This window comes from Tinamus guttatus, unplaced genomic scaffold (genome assembly GCF_059628265.1).
Source record: "Tinamus guttatus ecotype Peru unplaced genomic scaffold, ASM5962826v1 Tinamus_guttatus_pri_ptg000056l, whole genome shotgun sequence".
In the NCBI taxonomy this organism is placed as follows: domain Eukaryota; kingdom Metazoa; phylum Chordata; class Aves; order Tinamiformes; family Tinamidae; genus Tinamus; species Tinamus guttatus.
Genome location: NW_028288590.1, coordinates 5,744,002 through 5,759,389, shown reverse-complemented (window position 1 = coordinate 5,759,389; position 15,388 = coordinate 5,744,002). Strand labels below are relative to the sequence as shown.

General features: G+C 51.8%; 1 protein-coding gene and 10 non-coding genes across 11 annotated transcripts in view; 10 read left to right on the top strand and 1 right to left on the bottom strand.

Annotated features, from left to right (window-relative positions):
- Nucleotides 1-15,388, bottom strand: part of DNAJC5B (DnaJ heat shock protein family (Hsp40) member C5 beta) — a 31,455-nt gene that overhangs the window by 13,897 nt on the left and 2,170 nt on the right. The window lies entirely within an intron of this gene.
- On the top strand, nucleotides 485-573 carry TRNAY-GUA (transfer RNA tyrosine (anticodon GUA)). Its single transcript is given in 2 exon segments — nucleotides 485-521; nucleotides 538-573. It is a non-coding gene; the product is annotated as a tRNA-Tyr (tRNA).
- TRNAA-AGC (transfer RNA alanine (anticodon AGC)) lies at nucleotides 2,169-2,241 on the top strand. The gene has a single exon. It is a non-coding gene; the product is annotated as a tRNA-Ala (tRNA).
- Nucleotides 3,715-3,787, top strand: TRNAA-AGC (transfer RNA alanine (anticodon AGC)). The gene has a single exon. It is a non-coding gene; the product is annotated as a tRNA-Ala (tRNA).
- On the top strand, nucleotides 4,453-4,541 carry TRNAY-GUA (transfer RNA tyrosine (anticodon GUA)). The gene is given in 2 exon segments: nucleotides 4,453-4,489; nucleotides 4,506-4,541. It is a non-coding gene; the product is annotated as a tRNA-Tyr (tRNA).
- Nucleotides 5,130-5,202, top strand: TRNAA-AGC (transfer RNA alanine (anticodon AGC)). The gene has a single exon. It is a non-coding gene; the product is annotated as a tRNA-Ala (tRNA).
- On the top strand, nucleotides 6,679-6,751 carry TRNAA-AGC (transfer RNA alanine (anticodon AGC)). The gene has a single exon. It is a non-coding gene; the product is annotated as a tRNA-Ala (tRNA).
- On the top strand, nucleotides 8,228-8,300 carry TRNAA-AGC (transfer RNA alanine (anticodon AGC)). The gene has a single exon. It is a non-coding gene; the product is annotated as a tRNA-Ala (tRNA).
- TRNAA-AGC (transfer RNA alanine (anticodon AGC)) lies at nucleotides 9,778-9,850 on the top strand. The gene has a single exon. It is a non-coding gene; the product is annotated as a tRNA-Ala (tRNA).
- Nucleotides 10,526-10,614, top strand: TRNAY-GUA (transfer RNA tyrosine (anticodon GUA)). The gene is given in 2 exon segments: nucleotides 10,526-10,562; nucleotides 10,579-10,614. It is a non-coding gene; the product is annotated as a tRNA-Tyr (tRNA).
- On the top strand, nucleotides 11,202-11,274 carry TRNAA-AGC (transfer RNA alanine (anticodon AGC)). The gene has a single exon. It is a non-coding gene; the product is annotated as a tRNA-Ala (tRNA).

The window sequence follows — 15,388 nt, the reverse complement described above, 5'->3', positions numbered from 1 at the left end:
ATCAAGGTGAGTGATGGTAGTAGAGGCAAAAGAAGATAGTGGAGCACTACCTCGGGGAGAAGCCATGGAGGGTACAGAGCTTCTCCAACTTGGAGAGGGTTGGTGTCCTCGAACACCTAAGAGTCTGTCTTGCAAGGCGCGGATATTTTAAGAGGGAAAAGACAAGCTTTTAAAGCATTTGCAACGGGAAGGAAAGAGGCAGGAGAAGCAAGATGAAAACAAATGGCATCTGGCGGCATGTGGGCATTCTGTTTTGCCCACAAGGAGACTCTATCAGAAAGAGAGGCCTTGGAGGGAGCCATACAAGCTGCATGCCAGGGTTTTGGAAAAGGGGGCTGCAGAAGTGCTTGGGGAACTTGTTGGGATTTGCGATGTGAGGCTGCTTGTGTTAGGAGGTTGGTCTCACGATGTCCTAAGAGCAGTCCAACAGGAAAGACTGGGTGACGCCGTCATCAGGGCAGGGCCGGTGCAGAGCCATGCGGTTCCTTCGATAGCTCAGCTGGTAGAGCGGAGGACTGTAGGCTCCCTTGCACGGCCATCCTTAGGTCGCTGGTTCAACTCCGGCTCGAAGGAGTGCTCTTTTGGCTCTTGCCAAGCACCCTTGCCTTTCAAGGTGTGCACGTGCCCTCTGAGGAGGCGCTGCTGAGCTCTGGTGTGGAGGTGCCGGCAGCCTGTCAGCGCTTAGGGGCGGTATCCTGTGGTGTGGAGCACCCAGCAGGCTGAGGCAAGATCCAGGCATTGCCAGGGGGGTCTGTGGTGGTGTCACTTGTGGATCCAAGCTCTGACTGGGGAGATGACTTCGAGGGCCGGGGTCCACACCAACGAGTTCCACGGCCACGCATGATCATGGCTCTCAGCGCATGAGCAGCGTAGCTGTTCTCAGTGGCGAGGGCCGAGGCTGCGCTTAACACTCTCTGCCTTGGGAAGAAGGCAGCCAGATTGCTGCTGAGGCTTCCTCTAGGTCTTTGTTCCAGGGCACCAGCTGCCTGTGCTGCAAAGTGTCCGTGAGCTAAAAAAGGGCCATAGCAACAGGAGGATCCTAGTGCTCTGGTGTCCCAGCAGTGTTGTCCCTGACTGCTGTTTTCCTAAGGAGGCCTGGAGCCAAGGGAGGCCAGTAATTGTGGCAAGTGCAAAGCCTTGGGAGGCCAAGGCTTGGTCGTCAGGGCAGGGGTAGACATGGGGCACGCCAAGAAGAAGGCAAGGCAGAGGTGTGGGCTGGGGAATTAGCTCAAGTGGTAGAGCGCTCGCTTAGCATGTGAGAGGCAGCGGGATTGATGCCCGCATTCTCCAAAGCTTTTCATTCCCCTTTCCGTGCACAACAAGAGCCTCTTTCCTCTCCGGCCAGGGCCCATGGAAGTTGTCAAGAGCAGTGCAGCCAGGCCTGTGGGGGAAGAGCTTGCTACCCTTTGCTGGGGACTTCCACGATGGCACCTACAAAACTGCATTGAACGTTAGGGGTCCCCAGCTCAAGACAGCCATTGATCAAGGTGAGTGATGGTTGTAGAAGCAAAAAAACAGGGTGGAGCACTACCTCGGGGAGAAGCCATGGAGGTCAAAGGGCTTGTCCAACTTTGGGATGGTTGGTGTTTGCAAACACCTAAGCGTCTGCCTTGCAATGTGCAGAGGTTTTGAGAAGACAGAAGCAAGCGTTGAGAAGTGTGTACAGCAGGCTGAAGCAAGATCCAGGCATTGCCAGGTGGGTCTGTGGTGGTGTCACTCGTGGATTCAAGCTCAGGCCAGAGAGATGACTTCGAGGGCTGGGGTCCACAGCAACGCGTTCTTTGGCCACGCATGGTCAGGGCTCTCAAGGCAGCTGCAGTGTAGCTCTTCCCTGTGGCGAGGGTCGAGGCTGCGCTTAACACTCTCTGCCTTGGGAAGAAGGCAGCCAGATTGCTGCTGAGGCTTCCTCTAGGTCTTTGTTCCAGGGCACCAGCTGCCTGTGCTGCAAAGTGTCCGTGAGGCAAAAAAGGGCCATAGCAACAGGAGGATCCTAGGGCTCCGGTGTCCCAGCAGTGTTGTCCCTGACTGCTGTTTTCCTAAGGAGGCCTTTGGCCAAGGGAGGCCAGTGATGGCGGCAAGTGCAAAGCCTTGGGAGGCCAAGGCTTGGTCGTCAGGGCAGGGGTAGGCATGGGGCACGCCAAGAAGAAGGCAAGGCAGAGGTGTGGGCTGGGGAATTAGCTCAAGTGGTAGAGCGCTCGCTTAGCATGTGAGAGGCAGCGGGATCGATGCCCGCATTCTCCAAAGCTTTTCATTCCCCTTTCCGTGCACAACAAGAGCCTCTTTCCTCTCGGGCCAGGGCCTGTGGACGTTGATGGGAGACAGGGGCCTGCCTACGCTGCCACGGAGACCACAGCAAGGTGTGCTGTACCAAGAGCTGCACAGCCAGGACTGCGAGGGAGGAGTTTGCTACCCTTTGCTCAGCACTTCCATGATTACACCTACAACACTGCATCGAGCGTTAGGGGTCCCCTGCTCAAGAAAGCCATTGATCAAGGTCAGTGATGGCTGTAGAAGCAAAAGAAGAGGGTGGAGTGCTACCTCGGGGAGAAGCCATGGAGGGCAAAGGGCTTGTCCAACTTTGGGATGGTTGGTGTTTGCAAACACCTAAGCGTCTGCCTTGCAATGTGCGGAGGTTTTGAGAAGACAGAAGCAAGCGTTGAGAAGTGTGTACAACGGGAGGGCAAGAGGGAACAGAAGCAGGATGAAAGCAAAGGGGTTTTAGTGGCATGTGTGCAATCTATTTTCCCCACAAAGACACTCAATGAGAAGGAGAGCCCTCAGAGCGGGCCTGAAAAGGTGGATGTCGGAGATTTGGAAATGGGGGCTCCAGAAGAACTTCATGAACTTGTCGGGATTTGCGATGTGAGTCTGCTTGGAGCAGGAGGTTGGTCTCAAGATGTCCTAAGAGCAGACCAACAGTGTCACCGACTGGGTGACGCTGTCATCAGGCAGGGCCGGTGCAGAGCCATGCCATCCCTTTGATAGCTCAACTGGTAGAGCAGAGGAGTGTAGGCTCCCTTGCACAGCCATCCTTAGATCGCAGGTTCAACTCCGGCTTGAAGGAGTGCTCTTTTGGCTCTTGCCAAGCCCCTGGGGCACCCTTGCCTTTCAAGGTGTGCACGTGCCCTCTGAGGAGGCGCTGCTGAGCTCTGGTGTGGAGGTGCCGGCAGCCCGTCAGCGCTTAGGGGCAGCATCCTGTCGTGTGGAGCACCCAGCAGGCTGAGGCAAGATCCAGGCATTGCCAGGGGGGTCTGTGGTGGTGTCACTCGTGGATCCAAGCTCAGGCCGGAGAGATGACTTCGAGGGCTGGTGTCCACAGCAATGCGTTCCATGGCTACGCATGGTCATGGCTCTCAGCGCATGAGCAGCGTAGCTGTTCTCAGTGGCGAGGGCCGAGGCTGCGCTTAACACTCTCTGCCTTGGGAAGAAGGCAGCCAGATTGCTGCTGAGGCTTCCTCTAGGTCTTTGTTCCAGGGCACCAGCTGCCTGTGCTGCAAAGTGTCCGTGAGGCAAAAAAGGGCCATAGCAGCAGGAGGATCCTAGTGCTCTGGTGTCCCAGCAGTGTTGTCCCTGACTGCTGTTTTCCTAAGGAGGCCTGGAGCCAAGGGAGGCCAGTAATTGTGGCAAGTGCAAAGCCTTGGGAGGCCAAGGCTTGGTCGTCAGGGCAGGGGTAGGCATGGGGCACGCCAAGAAGGCAAGGTAGAGGTGTGGGCTGGGGAATTAGCTCAAGTGGTAGAGCGCTCGCTTAGCATGTGAGAGGCAGTGGGATCGATGCCCACATTCTCCAAAGCTTTTCATTCCCCTTTCCGTGCACAGCAAGAGCCTCTTTCCTCTCCGGCCAGGGCCCGTGGAAGTTGTCAAGAGCAGTGCAGCCAGGCCTGTGAGGGAAGAGCTTGCTACCCTTTGCTGGGGACTTCCACGATGGCACCTACAACACTGCATGGAAGGTTAGGGGTCCCCAGTTCAAGAAAGCCATTGATCAAGGTGAGTGAGGGCCGTAGAGGCAAAAGAAGATGGTGGAGCACTACCTCGGGGAGAAGCCACGGAGGGCAAAGGGCTTGTCCAACTCGGGCTTGTCCAACACCTAAGTGTCTGTCTTGCAAGGCGCGGATATTTTAAGAAGGAAAAGACACGCTTTTAAAGCATTTGCAACGGGAGGGAAAGAGGCAGGAGAAGCAAGATGAAAGCAAATGGGATCCGGCGGCATGTGGGCATTCTGTTTTGCCCACAAGGAGACTCTATCAGAAAGAGAGGCCTTGGAGGGAGCCATACAAGCTGCATGCCAGAGTTTTGGAAAAGGGGGCTGCAGAAGTGCTTGGTGAACTTGTTGGGATTTGCGATGTGAGGCTGCTTGTGTTAGGAGGTTGGTCTCACGATGTCCTAAGAGCAGTCCAACAGGAAAGACTGGGTGACGCTGTCATCAGGGCAGGGCCGGTGCAGAGCCATGCGGTTCCTTCGATAGCTCAGCTGGTAGAGCGGAGGACTGTAGGCTCCCTTGCACGGCCATCCTTAGGTCGCTGGTTCAACTCCGGCTCGAAGGAGTGCTCTTTTGGCTCTTGCCAAGCACCCTTGCCTTTCAAGGTATGCACGTGCCCTCTGAGGAGGCGCTGCTGAGCTCTGGTGTGGAGATGCCGGCAGTCCGTCAGCGCTTAGGGGCGGCGTCTGGTGGTGGTGTCGTTCGTGGATCCAAGCTCAGGCCGGAGAGATGACTTCGAGGGCCGGGGTCCACACCAACGAGTTCCACGGCCAAGCATGATCATGGCTCTCAGCGCATGAGCAGCGTAGCTGTTCTCAGTGGCGAGGGCCGAGGCTGCGCTTAACACTCTCTGCCTTGGGAAGAAGGCCGCCAGATTGCTGCTGAGGCTTCCTCTAGGTCTTTGTTCCAGGGCACCAGCTGCCTGTGCTGCAAAGTGTCCGTGAGGCAAAAAAGGGCCATAGCAACAGGAGGATCCTAGGGCTCCGGTGTCCCAGCAGTGTTGTCCCTGACTGTTGTTTTCCTAAGGAGGCCTTTGGCCAAGGGAGGCCAGTGATGGCGGCAAGTGCAAAGCCTTGGGAGGCCAAGGCTTGGTCGTCAGGGCAGGGGTAGGTATGGGGCACGCCAAGAAGAAGGCAAGGCAGAGGTGTGGGCTGGGGAATTAGCTCAAGTGGTAGAGCGCTCGCTTAGCATGTGAGAGGCAGCGGGATCGATGCCCGCATTCTCCAAAGCTTTTCATTCCCCTTTCCGTGCACAACAAGAGCCTCTTTCCTCTCGGGCCAGGGCCTGTGGACGTTGATGGGAGACAGGGGCCTGCCTACGCTGCCACGGAGACCACAGCAAGGTGTGCTGTACCAAGAGCTGCACAGCCAGGACTGCGAGGGAGGAGTTTGCTACCCTTTGCTCAGCACTTCCATGATTACACCTACAACACTGCATCGAGCGTTAGGGGTCCCGTGCTCAAGAAAGCCATTGATCAAGGTCAGTGATGGCTGTAGAAGCAAAAGAAGAGGGTGGAGTGCTACCTCGGGGAGAAGCCATGGAGGGCAAAGGGCTTGTCCAACTTTGGGATGGTTGGTGTTTGCAAACACCTAAGCGTCTGCCTTGCAATGTGCGGAGGTTTTGAGAAGACAGAAGCAAGCGTTGAGAAGTGTGTACAACGGGAGGACAAGAGGGAACAGAAGCAGGATGAAAGCAAAGGGGTTTTAGTGGCATGTGTGCAACCTATTTTCCCCACAAAGACACTCAATGAGAAGGAGAGCCCTCGGAGCGGGCCTGACAAGGTGGATGCCGGAGATTTGGAAATGGGGGCTCCAGAAGAACTTCATGAACTTGTCGGGATTTGCGATGTGAGTCTGCTTGGAGCAGGAGGTTGGTCTCAAGATGTCCTAAGAGCAGACCAACAGTGTCACCGACTGGGTGACGCTGTCATCAGGCAGGGCCGGTGCAGAGCCATGCCATCCCTTTGATAGCTCAACTGGTAGAGCAGAGGAGTGTAGGCTCCCTTGCACAGCCACCCTTAGATCGCAGGTTCAACTCCGGCTCGAAGGAGTGCTCTTTTGGCTCTTGCCAAGCCCCTGGGGCACCCTTGCCTTTCAAGGTGTGCACGTGCCCTCTGAGGAGGCGCTGCTGAGCTCTGGTGTGGAGGTGCCGGCAGCCCGTCAGCGCTTAGGGGCAGCATCCTGTCGTGTGGAGCACCCAGCAGGCTGAGGCAAGATCCAGGCATTGCCAGGGGGGTCTGTGGTGGTGTCACTCGTGGATCCAAGCTCAGGCCGGAGAGATGACTTCGAGGGCCGGGGTCCACACCAACGAGTTCCACGGCCACGCATGATCATGGCTCTCAGCGCATGAGCAGCGTAGCTGTTCTCAGTGGCGAGGGCCGAGGCTGCGCTTAACACTCTCTGCCTTGGGAAGAAGGCCGCCAGATTGCTGCTGAGGCTTCCTCTAGGTCTTTGTTCCAGGGCACCAGCTGCCTGTGCTGCAAAGTGTCCGTGAGGCAAAAAAGGGCCATAGCAACAGGAGGATCCTAGTGCTCTGGTGTCCCAGCAGTGTTGTCCCTGACTGCTGTTTTCCTAAGGAGGCCTTTGGCCAAGGGAGGCCAGTGATGGCGGCAAGTGCAAAGCCTTGGGAGGCCAAGGCTTGGTCGTCAGGGCAGGGGTAGGCATGGGGCACGCCAAGAAGAAGGCAAGGCAGATGTGTGGGCTGGGGAATTAGCTCAAGTGGTAGAGCGCTCGCTTAGCATGTGAGAGGCAGCGGGATCGATGCCCGCATTCTCCAAAGCTTTTCATTCCCCTTTCCGTGCACAACAAGAGCCTCTTTCCTCTCGGGCCAGGGCCTGTGGACGTTGATGGGAGACAGGGGCCTGCCTACGCTGCCACGGAGACCACAGCAAGGTGTGCTGTACCAAGAGCTGCACAGCCAGGACTGCGAGGGAGGAGTTTGCTACCCTTTGCTCAGCACTTCCATGATTACACCTACAACACTGCATCGAGCGTTAGGGGTCCCCTGCTCAAGAAAGCCATTGATCAAGGTCAGTGATGGCTGTAGAAGCAAAAGAAGAGGGTGGAGTGCTACCTCGGGGAGAAGCCATGGAGGGCAAAGGGCTTGTCCAACTTTGGGATGGTTGGTGTTTGCAAACACCTAAGCGTCTGCCTTGCAATGTGCGGAGGTTTTGAGAAGACAGAAGCAAGCGTTGAGAAGTGTGTACAACGGGAGGGCAAGAGGGAACAGAAGCAGGATGAAAGCAAAGGGGTTTTAGTGGCATGTGTGCAATCTATTTTCCCCACAAAGACACTCAATGAGAAGGAGAGCCCTCGGAGCGGGCCTGACAAGGTGGATGCCAGAGATTTGGAAATGGGGGCTCCAGAAGAACTTCATGAACTTGTCGGGATTTGCGATGTGAGTCTGCTTGGAGCAGGAGGTTGGTCTCAAGATGTCCTAAGAGCAGACCAACAGTGTCACCGACTGGGTGACGCTGTCATCAGGCAGGGCCGGTGCAGAGCCATGCCATCCCTTTGATAGCTCAACTGGTAGAGCAGAGGAGTGTAGGCTCCCTTGCACAGCCATCCTTAGATCGCAGGTTCAACTCCGGCTCGAAGGAGTGCTCTTTTGGCTCTTGCCAAGCCCCTGGGGCACCCTTGCCTTTCAAGGTGTGCACGTGCCCTCTGAGGAGGCGCTGCTGAGCTCTGGTGTGGAGGTGCCGGCAGCCCGTCAGCGCTTAGGGGCAGCATCCTGTCGTGTGGAGCACCCAGCAGGCTGAGGCAAGATCCAGGCATTGCCAGGGGGGTCTGTGGTGGTGTCACTCGCGGATCCAAGCTCAGGCCGGGGAGATGACTTCAAGGGCCGGGGTCCACACCAACGCGTTCCATGGCTACGCATGGTCATGGCTCTCAGCGCATGAGCAGCGTAGCTGTTCTCAGTGGCGAGGGCCGAGGCTGCGCTTAACACTCTCTGCCTTGGGAAGAAGGCAGCCAGATTGCTGCTGAGGCTTCCTCTAGGTCTTTGTTCCAGGGCACCAGCTGCCTGTGCTGCAAAGTGTCCGTGAGGCAAAAAAGGGCCATAGCAGCAGGAGGATCCTAGTGCTCTGGTGTCCCAGCAGTGTTGTCCCTGACTGCTGTTTTCCTAAGGAGGCCTGGAGCCAAGGGAGGCCAGTAATTGTGGCAAGTGCAAAGCCTTGGGAGGCCAAGGCTTGGTCGTCAGGGCAGGGGTAGGCATGGGGCACGCCAAGAAGAAGGCAAGGCAGAGGTGTGGGCTGGGGAATTAGCTCAAGTGGTAGAGCGCTCGCTTAGCATGTGAGAGGCAGCGGGATCGATGCCCGCATTCTCCAAAGCTTTTCATTCCCCTTTCCGTGCACAACAAGAGCCTCTTTCCTCTCGGGCCAGGGCCTGTGGACGTTGATGGGAGACAGGGGCCTGCCTACGCTGCCACGGAGACCACAGCAAGGTGTGCTGTACCAAGAGCTGCACAGCCAGGACTGCGAGGGAGGAGTTTGCTACCCTTTGCTCAGCACTTCCATGATTACACCTACAACACTGCATCGAGCGTTAGGGGTCCCCTGCTCAAGAAAGCCATTGATCAAGGTCAGTGATGGCTGTAGAAGCAAAAGAAGAGGGTGGAGTGCTACCTCGGGGAGAAGCCATGGAGGGCAAAGGGCTTGTCCAACTTTGGGATGGTTGGTGTTTGCAAACACCTAAGCGTCTGCCTTGCAATGTGCGGAGGTTTTGAGAAGACAGAAGCAAGCGTTGAGAAGTGTGTACAACGGGAGGGCAAGAGGGAACAGAAGCAGGATGAAAGCAAAGGGGTTTTAGTGGCATGTGTGCAATCTATTTTCCCCACAAAGACACTCAATGAGAAGGAGAGCCCTCGGAGCGGGCCTGACAAGGTGGATGCCGGAGATTTGGAAATGGGGGCTCCAGAAGAACTGCATGAACTTGTCGGGATTTGCGATGTGAGTCTGCTTGGAGCAGGAGGTTGGTCTCAAGATGTCCTAAGAGCAGACCAACAGTGTCACCGACTGGGTGACGCTGTCATCAGGCAGGGCCGGTGCAGAGCCATGCCATCCCTTTGATAGCTCAACTGGTAGAGCAGAGGAGTGTAGGCTCCCTTGCACAGCCATCCTTAGATCGCAGGTTCAACTCCGGCTCGAAGGAGTGCTCTTTTGGCTCTTGCCAAGCCCCTGGGGCAACCCTTGCTTTTCAAGGTGTGCACGTGCCCTCTGAGGAGGCGCTGCTGAGCTCTGGTGTGGAGGTGCCGGCAGCCCGTCAGCGCTTAGGGGCAGCATCCTGTCGTGTGGAGCACCCAGCAGGCTGAGGCAAGATCCAGGCATTGCCAGGGGGGTCTGTGGTGGTGTCACTCGTGGATCCAAGCTCAGGCCGGAGAGATGACTTCGAGGGCCGGGGTCCACACCAACGCGTTCCATGGCTACGCATGGTCATGGCTCTCAGCGCATGAGCAGCGTAGCTGTTCTCAGTGGCGAGGGCCGAGGCTGCGCTTAACACTCTCTGCCTTGGGAAGAAGGCAGCCAGATTGCTGCTGAGGCTTCCTCTAGGTCTTTGTTCCAGGGCACCAGCTGCCTGTGCTGCAAAGTGTCCGTGAGGCAAAAAAGGGCCATAGCAGCAGGAGGATCCTAGTGCTCTGGTGTCCCAGCAGTGTTGTCCCTGACTGCTGTTTTCCTAAGGAGGCCTGGAGCCAAGGGAGGCCAGTAATTGTGGCAAGTGCAAAGCCTCGGGAGGCCAAGGCTTGGTCGTCAGGGCAGGGGTAGGCATGGGGCACGCCAAGAAGAAGGCAAGGCAGAGGTGTGGGCTGGGGAATTAGCTCAAGTGGTAGAGCGCTCGCTTAGCATGTGAGAGGCAGCGGGATCGATGCCCGCATTCTCCAAAGCTTTTCATTCCCCTTTCCGTGCACAACAAGAGCCTCTTTCCTCTCCGGCCAGGGCCCGTGGAAGTTGTCAAGAGCAGTGCAGCCAGGCCTGTGAGGGAAGAGCTTGCTACCCTTTGCTGGGGTCTTCCACGATGGCACCTACAACACTGCATGGAAGGTTAGGGGTCCCCAGTTCAAGAAAGCCATTGATCAAGGTGAGTGAGGGCCGTAGAGGCAAAAGAAGATAGTGGAGCACTACCTCGGGGAGAAGCCACGGAGGGCAAAGGGCTTGTCCAACTCGGAGAGGGTTGGTGTCCTCCAACACCTAAGTGTCTGTCTTGCAAGGCGCGGATATTTTAAGAAGGAAAAGACAAGCTTTTAAAGCATTTGCAACGGGAGGGAAAGAGGCAGGAGAAGCAAGATGAAAGCAAATGGGATCCGGCGGCATGTGGGCATTCTGTTTTGCCCACAAGGAGACTCTATCAGAAAGAGAGGCCTTGGAGGGAGCCATACAAGCTGCATGCCAGAGTTTTGGAAAAGGGGGCTGCAGAAGTGCTCGGTGAACTTGTTGGGATTTGCGATGTGAGGCTGCTTGTGTTAGGAGGTTGGTCTCACGATGTCCTAAGAGCAGTCCAACAGGAAAGACTGGGTGACGCTGTCATCAGGGCAGGGCCGGTGCAGAGCCATGCGGTTCCTTCGATAGCTCAGCTGGTAGAGCGGAGGACTGTAGGCTCCCTTGCACGGCCATCCTTAGGTCGCTGGTTCAACTCCGGCTCGAAGGAGTGCTCTTTTGGCTCTTGCCAAGCACCCTTGCCTTTCAAGGTGTGCACGTGCCCTCTGAGGAGGCGCTGCTGAGCTCTGGTGTGGAGATGCTGGCAGTCCGTCAGCGCTTAGGGGCGGCGTCTGTGGTGGTGTCGTTCGTGGATCCAAGCTCAGGCCGGAGAGATGACTTCGAGGGCCGGGGTCCACACCAACGAGTTCCACGGCCACGCATGATCATGGCTCTCAGCGCATGAGCAGCGTAGCTGTTCTCAGTGGCGAGGGCCGAGGCTGCGCTTAACACTCTCTGCCTTGGGAAGAAGGCCGCCAGATTGCTGCTGAGGCTTCCTCTAGGTCTTTGTTCCAGGGCACCAGCTGCCTGTGCTGCAAAGTGTCCGTGAGGCAAAAAAGGGCCATAGCAACAGGAGGATCCTAGTGCTCTGGTGTCCCAGCAGTGTTGTCCCTGACTGCTGTTTTCCTAAGGAGGCCTTTGGCCAAGGGAGGCCAGTGATGGCGGCAAGTGCAAAGCCTTGGGAGGCCAAGGCTTGGTCGTCAGGGCAGGGGTAGGCATGGGGCACGCCAAGAAGAAGGCAAGGCAGAGGTGTGGGCTGGGGAATTAGCTCAAGTGGTAGAGCGCTCGCTTAGCATGTGAGAGGCAGCGGGATCGATGCCCGCATTCTCCAAAGCTTTTCATTCCCCTTTCCGTGCACAACAAGAGCCTCTTTCCTCTCGGGCCAGGGCCTGTGGACGTTGATGGGAGACAGGGGCCTGCCTACGCTGCCACGGAGACCACAGCAAGGTGTGCTGTACCAAGAGCTGCACAGCCAGGACTGCGAGGGAGGAGTTTGCTACCCTTTGCTCAGCACTTCCATGATTACACCTACAACACTGCATCGAGCGTTAGGGGTCCCCTGCTCAAGAAAGCCATTGATCAAGGTCAGTGATGGCTGTAGAAGCAAAAGAAGAGGGTGGAGTGCTACCTCAGGGAGAAGCCATGGAGGGCAAAGGGCTTGTCCAACTTTGGGATGGTTGGTGTTTGCAAACACCTAAGCGTCTGCCTTGCAGACTGGGGACTGTAGGTTCCTGCAGATAGGCGACTGTAGGCTCCCTTGCACGGTCATCCTTAGGTCGCTTGTTCAACTCCAGCTCGAAGGAGTGCTCTTTTGGATGGAGTGCTCTTTTTCCTCTCCGGCCAGAGCCTATGGAAGTTGTCAGGAGCCAGGAGGCTGACTTGCTGCCACGGATGCCCAGTGTAGCTCGCTCTGTATCCAGAGCAGCGCAGCCAGCACTGCAACAGGCTAAGGAGGTCCTTGGCTATTGTGAAGTTCAGTATCGTTTTGGGAACCTGTGCTGATTGCCAGATTTTGAAGCCATTCATTAAATATCAGGGTGTTCTGGGATATTAATGATTCTATGATTGTAAGATCTGAGCCATGTACTTTTTATTAGTACTCCCTTAGTTGTTAAGGTCATTATCTATTTTTCATACTGCTGTCACACATGTGGGTCAGGCTTTTTTTTTTTTTTTTTGTAGTTTCTTAGTTTGCACTCCTTCTTCATTTTGTAGAATATTGTTTTTTGGAACATTGGAATATACTTTTGGTTTAAATATTGTAGTATTTTCTTGAGATCGTAGACTTTATCTTCTTATCATTTAGTTTGTTTTGCCATTTGTATAGTCTATATATAATTTTTCTTGCAAGCATGTATTACACTTCCCCAAACTCACTTGTGTGTGCCTTTTGACAGTTTTTTTTTTTTCAATTTTTCTATTGTGAATCTGTATAGGATATATACGATAGGTTTAATATCCTTTTTTTTTCCCCATCATATAGTAGTAGTAGGGAACCTGCTTTGTCAGTTATTCAACTCTATAAGAGAAGATGACTATTCTAAACATGTTGGACTTTTGCATTTCTCTCCTGGAAACATCTCCCCTGGAGAAATATTTTTTTGACTATGAAATTTATTATGACTACAGAACATACTGAAAGATTAAATTCAGAACACAATGGAAATGGAGGTTTCTGTCTCCTGGCTAATTGTATTTCACCAACGTGTACTCTCTCAGAACAGGTTTCTGTACTTGGCTGAAGGCCTACTTTGTGAGGAATTGTAGAACAAATACGTACCCTACTTACAAATAAAGTATATTGAATTGTGTATTTTTCAATTTCTGAAGAAAACATAGGAGATAAGGTATTTCTCTCCACCTTGCTTGTTAGTGAAACTGAAAAGCATAAGTCTACGTACAGTTTAATTGTCATGTCAGAATTTTTTAAGAGTATTTTTGTAGGATATTGAAGATAGACACCCTTTGCAATTCTGCCAATTAAGAAATCTGTTAACTTTATCTCTTTGTTAAATTATATTGTGCAGAACTCAAAATGAAAGCACAGAGATGTATCTCTGTCATATTTATTAAAAAGTAAATTTTGTCCTGGGCTGTGGTAGTATGATTAATACTGACTCAGTTAATAATGCCAGGAAACTCAGAATCAGGTAGGGCTAGTTTTATACCTTACACTAAAGAATACCAGTTCAGTGGCAGATTTTTGGATTAGCATAAATTAAAAAATAATTAAAGCAAATCTAAGAGACTGACTCATCATTTTATCTTGCAAATATTTACAGCTATTCTATTAAAAGTGAATCCCTCTGACATTTCCACTTTATTCAGAAGCAGTCTTTTTTAACCTATAATTACTAATAAAAATGGATAAAGCACTACTGTCAGTTTTATCATAGATTGCTGTGTAAATCGTCTGTATTCATGCTCAGCATGAAATAAAGTTCATTTCATTCTACATTCTTCCCTGACAACTCTCTCCTTTGGGGATTAAAGTAGCCTTCCTTTCCAGAAATATAAATGTAAAAGCAACAAGAAAACATGAGGTTTGGTACAAAATATGGCTTCTGCAGCCCTGTACTACAGGGACATGGAAGTCAGGAGTAAATTTGATATTGTAGTCAGTTTACCCTCAAGTTGTATAGTTATGCAAGATAACAGAACCATTAGATGTCAATGGCTTTGCTTTCATCACATAAAGATTTTAGACATCCACTGCTTTTCTCACATCCATTGAAAACATGCCTTTTAACAACAGACATAGACATGATTTGTTCTAGTGCACAGAGTCCCAGCAAAATTCAAACTAAACAATGATACAGGTAAATCTATTTTATAACTCATTTTCCAATTCAAATATATCATGCTATTTGGTAGGAAAAGCAAGTTGCTTTAAAGTTTGACTGATAATACAATGCAACCAAGAACAGCCCCAGTAATGCTGAAATAAAGTTTTACTTTATTTATTAAACCTACAAGTACATCTGTCATATTTCAATGTCAAGACATCTATTTCACTCATGACATTTAAAGTTCTTTCTCCTTATAAACAGAGATTTATGAGGAAAAAATATCTTGTTGTTTGAGCTTTAATCTTGTTCAACAGTGAAATACATTTCACCATTTTGATAACTTGTGTTCAAATAAAACTTGCCTTCAGGTTGTCTCTTCTCTTCCAGAAGAGAATCCACCATTTCCTTTGCCAGTTTGTTCCAATGAGAGGTTACTTTCACTGTTAAAACTGCACACCTTACTTTCAGGCTGCATTTGTTTTAGATTCCTACCACTGTATTTGTTTATACCTTCTTCATTAACTGAGTAAACATCTCATACCAAGCATTTTTCCCTTTCTATTTTTTTCCCCTTCTTATTTCCCCTTTTTGTCTACCTGTTATGCATGGTAACAAAATTCTCTCTCATTTTCTCAAATGACAAACTGATGAACTTATGTCTCATACCCTAGTCCTTGAGTCATGATTGTAGCACTTTTCTACACATACCTCAATTTTCAATATACTTCCGAAAAAATGTTAGCATAAGAACTGGATGCAGTATTCTAAGACTAATTTGTAACCATAGTAAACATTAGACTAAGTGCACAGATTGCTTCTGAAATGAAATCAATAGATTCATAAAACATTCTCCCTCACTTTTCTTAGTCTCACAGTGCAAAAATTGTATTGGTACATTTTTGAATACATATAATTTCTGATTTATCTGTGTTGACTTCAGTCGCAACTCATCAATGACAGTAACAGTAACTATTCAACTGCTGAAAATTTTATCTTTGCAAATGACATAAGAGAAGCTGTGTATAAAAAGGAGAAAATTCAGAAAGAAGTATAAATACAAGAAAAAGGAAGAGCAAGGCAAAAAAAGAGTAAAGACAGCAAAAATAAAATAATAGCAGAGGCAGAAGTTTATTTTTCTACTAGGAGATGCTGAATACAAAAAAAAAAAGTTAATAATCATAGAATCATAGAATCATTATGGTTGGTAAAGACCTTCAAGATCATTGAGTCCAACCGCCAAGTTTCCTCAATACCCTGCCTGCTAAACCATGCCCCGAAGCGCCTCATCTGTACGTTTCTTGAACACTGCCAGGGACGGTGATTCCACCACTTCCCTGGGCAGCCTGTTCCAATGCTTCATTATTCTTCACATGCAGAAATTCTTCCTAATATCTAACCTGAACCTCCCCTGGTGCAATTCGAGGCCATTTCCTCTTGTGCTATTGGTAGTTATTCTGGAGATGAGATAGACCCCCTTGCCTCACTACAACCTCTTTGCAGGTAGTTGTAGAGAGAGATAAGGTCTCCCCTGAGCCTCCTCTTCTCCAGTCTAAATAACCCCAGTTCCTTCAGCTGCTCCTCACAAGGTCTGTGCTCCAGCCCCTTCACTAGCTGCGTTGCCCTGCTTTGGACGCTCTCCAGCACCTCGATGTCCTT